Genomic DNA, 6,790 nt, shown 5'->3' with positions numbered 1-6,790 from the left:
GGCGACGTGGCATGTTATTATTGGTCCATAGGCTGACTTGGAGACCAAGTAGCAGCAGCCAAACGTGTCTTGCATGTGCAAGATCAGTTTGACACATGTCAAGTGGTGGCACTATGTTTGTTATATGCTTGACAAATGGCATAAGCATGATGATGGATGATTTTGGTTTGGACAAGTGGCCTATTTCTATTGGTGGTTTTTCCTTATATATATGACTCAGCCCATTTCTTCTTCCGTACCCATTTTTTTGGAGAGTGCTTCTCTCTCTTACTTCTCTCTCCTCATTTTCTCTCTCTAGCTTTCTCTCTCTAAAACTTCAGCGGATCATAACTTTTAATTCGTAACTCCGATTCAGGATCCGCGAAAGGCTACGGATTCGTCTTGATGTCCTCTTTCTATTCATAGAGGTTTGAGTTAGATCCAATGGTGATTTCTAGAAGGCAAGTTTTAGGAGGCTCGGTTAATGATCGGTATTCTAGGAGGCGATTCGGATTATCGAGGTGAGTGGGTTTATGTAATATGTTTCAAATATTCTTATTTTCTACAAAAATGATGGAAAAACATGATTTTATCTATTTACGAAATATCTCTCTATTTTCAAGTGAAGCATGTCTATTTGCGAAATATGCAGAGTTTATATATATTATGTGCTGGATCCATTGTTTGATTAGTCATGGAACATGAGAACTTCTTGATTGATTAGGCCGAAGTAAGGATGTGTCACACGGTGGTATAGGGCTAGAGAAGGCCATTAGGGTGCCCGTGGTGGTCACTAAATTGAAGGATAATCAATAAGAAGAGATGATGCGATGTGATGAATTGTTGTGCATTGATGTGTATACGATATACTACTTTCTAGCGTGTGTAAAATGACATGGCTTTACTGGCATATTACATGATCTACTCACTGAGCGCGTGGTTTTGCTCACCCACCCATCTCTAATACCTTTTGCAGAGAAGTACTTAGGTTTTGACGAGCCGAAGTGGGTTGGACGAGCCTAGAATGAAGAACTTAGAAGGATATTTTATTTACATTCTGCTTTGTAACACTCACACCTCAGATTCGGGGTCAGGTGCTTAAAATCCACCGACATCGGGTCCGGGGTGTGACAGCTGTGTTGGCAGCAGGGATGTAGTTGTGCCTAGAGCTACTTGGGCTGTAGCTTGAGGGAGATTTTGGGCTAAAAGTTGCCAAGTATAGATGTAGCCCAAATAAAAAAAAGAAAAATTATACATATGTGTCTCATACTCTCAGTCATCGTCTATCTGAGAAGTGAGAATCAATTACGCTGCCGCCGAGCCACCTCCCTCTGAGACTCAGTCCCGCCGGTCTGACTTCCTCAGTCCCTCCGGTCTGACTTCCTCAGTCCCTCACCGAGGCTCCTTCTGACTTTCTGAGGCTCAGAGGCTCAGTCCCGCCACCTCCACCGCTCCACGAATTGAAGTAAGGGTCAATTAGAATTGTTGTTCATTTGGGTTTTAATCGATTCTGTTTGTATATGATGATTGATAGTTTGTTACTGAGAAAGTCTATAGATGTCGGTCGGTTTTGTGCTCTCCGGGCCAAGATGATGATAATGATGCAGGGGAGAATACTTTGATGTAAATAGCATTGGAATACCTTGTTGTATATAGCATCGGTTTTGTATAATCAATTAGAGAAGTGAGAATCAATTACGCAGCCTCTGTTATTGTATATAATAATTAAAATACCTTGCTTTTGTTGTGCAACGGTGGTAGTATTAGGTGGGAGCAGCGGAGCAATTTGGTTCCAAACCTCAAAACAATAAAAAAATGAGTTATGCGCAAAATTTTTAGGGTTATTATCATAAATGGTACATGAATTTATCCTCTATTTTATCGATGGTACCTGAACTTCAATTTTGATCACAACCAGTACTTGAACTTTTCGATTTCATTTTAAATGGTACCTAAAGCCACCTTCGATCACTATTCCGGCCAAAAAAGCCAAATCTAAAAAAACAAATTCAAGGCAAGTCTATTACCAAAAAATCATCACTATATATGTTCGCAACCCTCGAAATCATAAAAAATCATCACTATGATAGCCTCCCATGCCGTTTTTAGTCGGAATAGTGATCGGAGGTGGCTCTAGGTGCCATTTAAAATGAAATCGAAAAGTTCGGGTACTGGTTGTGATCAAAATTGAAATTCAGGTACCATCGATAAGATTGAGGTATAGTTCATGTACTATTTGTGATAATAACCCAAATTTTTATTTAGCTAAAATTAGCCAACGGAAACTCAATTCCTGACTACGTCCCTAGTTGGCCGGCCTTACATTGGTTGTTTCTTTAAACCTGTCTCCTATCATCTTGGCATCTGATTCTCTCCATGTCATCTCAGCTCTTACTACTGAAAACTTTACTATGGATTGGACGGTGGTTCATTTGATCTGGAAAATTCGCTCTCTTGCCACTTGCCATTCCCATGTTAGCTGGAGTTGGTCCAGCAGACAAACCAATCTTGCAGCTGATTATATTGCTGCTCTGGCTTCCAGGAGGACGTGTACATCGGATTGGAAACCCACTTTCCAATCCTCCTTCCTCCTTTTTTAATTTATTGTTGTCTGATGCTTCTCAGGCTTCTCACATCTCTTCCCAGAACTTTGTTCCTTTTGGTTTTGATGTGGGATAGCTTTTTTCTTTGTAATCCTTTCTTTGTTCTTTTAATACAATTGTTTTCAGTAAAAAAAAAAAAACAAAAACAAAAAGAGCCTAGCATCTCTGAACCCCTAATGGATGAGAATATTCTGCATTCAACTAGCGAAAGGTGCAATATAAAGGAAAATGCTGGATACTTTTGAGGTTCCTTTTCTAATTCAAAGTATATAGACCAACCCTATGTGTGTAGACTGGTTTTGTTTGCATGAAATTACGGTATTTACTTATTATTGCATTCATATACTGTAGAGTTTCGCCTACAAATATTGGATTATTAAAGTACAAGGATTACTCCCTTAAATGTTTTATTAATGAATTACCAGATTTGTATATAATACAAAACTCGTTATGAGATTAAACTTGGAAGTTGGAACCCGGCCCTAATTCAGTCGAATATAGATCATGGTCTTTTAAACTAATGGCCATGAGAAGATGGAGACTGAGTACTGTACTTTCAAGTTTGAACGGTCCATTTAATTGTGCTGATATATGGATCAGAAGAATCATATTCTATCAATTTATCCTATGGACAACAAATTCCCATCTTGACACTTAGATTCCTTTTCCCTCGGATTATATATACAAGGACGAAGTTCATCGAAATGTATCAAAACTGAAAATGGCATCTGTAGGCCAGATATTTCTAAAGTCTCAGAAGCCAGAAGGTTCTGATAAATCCAAAGTCATGAACATCGAGCATGCAAATGGCAAGGGCTCAGCGCCACCACAGCCTGCTTCTAAGAACGGCAAAGGTGATCAGCGAAAGAAGAATGGCAATAAGAAAAAGAAAGGCAAAGGGAAAGGTGATGTTTTTACGGTTGAGGGCAACGAAATCAATGGAGGCAAAGCTGACAAGTGCGGAGTTTTTGGATTTGGTAACAAGTATTATGGCGGCAAGAAACCAAAAGAAGATGAGTCAAGTGAAGAAGAAAGTGACTCCAGTGATGAGTGAAACTTATGTATGTATATGGTTTATGACCATAACTTAAATAATATATGCCTTGTTGGCTGCCTTAACCTTATAAAATTGTTGTACAATTACAGAGGTTCTGTTGGCCTGTATTTTATGGACACATGTTTTTTTATTATTTTTTATCAAAGTGCTAGGGGTGTCAAACCGTCAATCCACTAAATGTAATGAAGAAAACATTACAAAATGACTCACCCGAACACTCAAGCTACGACAATATTGAGTCATGTATGAAAAACCTAAAGCAAAGGCCCTACACTAATCAAAAGTAATGTAACCATAAAATTAAGGCTCCAAGTAACATAGTAACCTGACATTACCAGAGAATCTTTCAATCGCAGTCAAGAGTCTTCCGGACTCTTCCCCAATCTTTTGGTTTTACCCTTTTATTTTATTCATGCTCCTAAAGAAGCACCCTACAAGAGGGCTTCCCCGAGCTCAATGAAAAATAAAAAACCAACATAAAAACTAGGGGCCCAAAAGTCCTAGTAATTGCAGACCAAGGAAGAGTTTGAGGTAAGTTAGGAGTCTAAACCCTAACTGTAAGCCCATCACTAGCAGGCCCATAATCCAGATCCAGCCCTTGATCCACTCCAACCACGCCAACACCTGCGTCCACACCGCCTGACCCCGCCGGAACCCTAGCGATCACAGTGCTACCAGACCACCTCTGTTGCTTCAAAGACGGCGCCTTCGTGAAGCCAAGTGCCCCGCGTTCAAAGCCACGGCCACGAGGGTCACCGCCAACCCTAACCAATCGGGCGGTCGTAGCCTCAAGGCCCCAGAAGCTCTACATCAGAACGGTGTCACCTTCGTAATTTGACACATCAACAAGCCGCCTCCTGCCGCCAAGAAAGTATGTGTCGAAACCCAAAAGACCAGCCACCGTCAGCTTAGGCCAAGGGCTAAACTGGAGACCTTTATCCCACCGGGGAGTTGAAACTAAGAGAACAAGAAGCTTTAGAGAACAAGAAGCTTTGGAGGATGAATTCACACTTATATTTTATATCTTGTACAGAGGCATATTTATACAACTTCATACAACCCTAATTCTAGACTAACAAGGAAAGTAATTAATCCTAATACTATACAATTGATATAATCCTATTCCTACGAGTATTCCTAAAATAACTTATGACTCACAACACTCCCCCTCAAGTTGGAGCATACACATCTTGAATGCCCAACTTGTTAAGTGAGTCATGAAATACCTTGACTGATACACCCTTAGTCAGAACATCTGCTAACTGCTCCTCAGTCGGTACGAATGGGAAGGCAATCAGATTTGCATCCAACTTCTCCTTGATAAAGTGTCGATTAACTTCCACATGCTTCGTACGATCATGTTGCACTGGGTTATGTGAAATTTCAATAGCTGCTTTGTTATCACAAAACAACTCCATAGCTCGTTTTGGTTTGAACCCCAAATCACGCAATAAGTTACGTAACCATAACAACTCACATACTCCATGGGCCATACCTCTATACTCGGCCTCTGCACTCGATCTCGCAACCACTTTTTGCTTTTTACTCTTCCAAGTGACAAGGTTCCCTCCAACAAATGTAAAGTAACCTGAGGTCGATCTCCTATCAGTAATACAACCAGCCCAATCAGCATCAGTATAACCACTCACCTCGAGGCAATTATGTTTGGAGAACATAAGGCCCTTCCCAGGAGCTCTCTTTAGATACCGCAGGATTCGCACTACTGCATCTATATGGTCTTCACTTGGATTATGCATGAACTGACTCACCACACTCACTGCATACGCCAAATCAGGTCTAGTGTGGCCCAAATAGATTAATCTACCAACTAGCCTTTGATACCTAGCCCTATCCGTTGGGACTTGATCAGGGTACTCCGCTAACCGGTGGTTCTGTTCAATTGGTGTATCAGCAGGCCTGCAATCTAACATGCCCGTTTCTGACAATAAGTCTAAAACATATTTCCGTTGACACAAGAAGATGCTGCTACTCCCCCTGGCTACCTCTATCCCAAGGAAATATCTCAAGTCACCAAGGTCTTTCATTTCAAACTTCGAAGCTAACTGCTGCTGCAATCTCCTAATTTCCTCTCGATCATCACCTGTGATCACCATATCATCAACATAGATAATTAGTGCCGTTACTTTACCCTTCTGATGCTTCAGGAAGAGGGTATGATCCGAGTTGCTCTGTTTGTAACCAAATCGCTTTATTGCCTGAGTAAAACGCCCAAACCATGCACGAGGGGATTGTTTCAAACCATAGAGTGACTTTTTCAATCTACACACAACATCCGTTTTATCAGCAGTCTCATATCTAGGAGGCAGACTCATATACACTTCTTCAGCCAAGTCTCCATGTAGAAAAGCATTTTTCACATCAAGTTGCTTAAGAGGCCAATCTAAATTAGCTGCCAGAGAGAGAAGCACTCTGATAGTATTGATCTTGGCTACCGGTGCAAACGTCTCATCATAATCTACACCATATGTCTGTGTAAACCCTTTTGCTACCAATCTCGCCTTATATCTACTAACTGAGCCATCTGAATCATGTTTAATTGTGTAGACCCATTTACATCCAACTGGTCTTTTCCCGTCAGGTAACACCACCAATTGCCAAGTGTGATTCTTTTGGAGGGCTTCCATCGCTTTTGACCACTTTGGGTCTCTTAGAGCATCCTGCACTTTGTTAGGAATAGATACAGAGGAAATCTGATGCACAAACGACTCATATGACTTAGACAACCTATGTGTAGATACATAATTGGCAACTGGGTACCGAGACTTAGCTTTCAGACTAGGTTCATATTTCTTTAGTGGTTTACCACGAGTAGAACGGGAAGGTAAAACAGACAAATTAGGTTCAGGGATTACCTCGGGTTGACCTTCAGAACCTTGGAGATTTTGGCTCGAGGGAAGAGATGAAGAGGGAGAAGGTCTGTTGTACTTACTGCTGCCAAAAACGATGTCGTTCTGTCCTTGGTTAGAAACAACGTCGATCTGTCCCAAAACAGGGTCGTTCTCCCCATGAGAAGAAACGACGTCGTTCTGCTCCAGATTACTACCGCCATCGTTCTGCTTCTCCATCTCCCGAGCACCGTCGCCGGTCTCCTTCCCCGACGTCAGACCACCTCCACCTTCCAGCTCACTTC

The 6,790-nt window shown here is 41.4% G+C and overlaps 1 long non-coding RNA gene across 1 annotated transcript; it reads left to right on the top strand.

The window, feature by feature from the left end:
- Positions 1 to 246: 246 nt before the first annotated feature.
- LOC121052754 lies at positions 247 to 2,853 on the top strand. The gene is made up of 3 exons (XR_005810118.1): positions 247 to 500; positions 956 to 1,444; positions 2,368 to 2,853. It is a non-coding gene; the product is annotated as an uncharacterized LOC121052754 (long non-coding RNA).
- Positions 2,854 to 6,790: the final 3,937 nt, after the last annotated feature.

This window comes from Rosa chinensis, chromosome 4 (assembly GCF_002994745.2).
Source record: "Rosa chinensis cultivar Old Blush chromosome 4, RchiOBHm-V2, whole genome shotgun sequence".
Lineage (NCBI taxonomy): Eukaryota > Viridiplantae > Streptophyta > Magnoliopsida > Rosales > Rosaceae > Rosa > Rosa chinensis.
The sequence above is the reverse complement of the archived record's forward strand: the minus strand, read 5'-3'. Positions and strand labels throughout refer to the sequence as shown.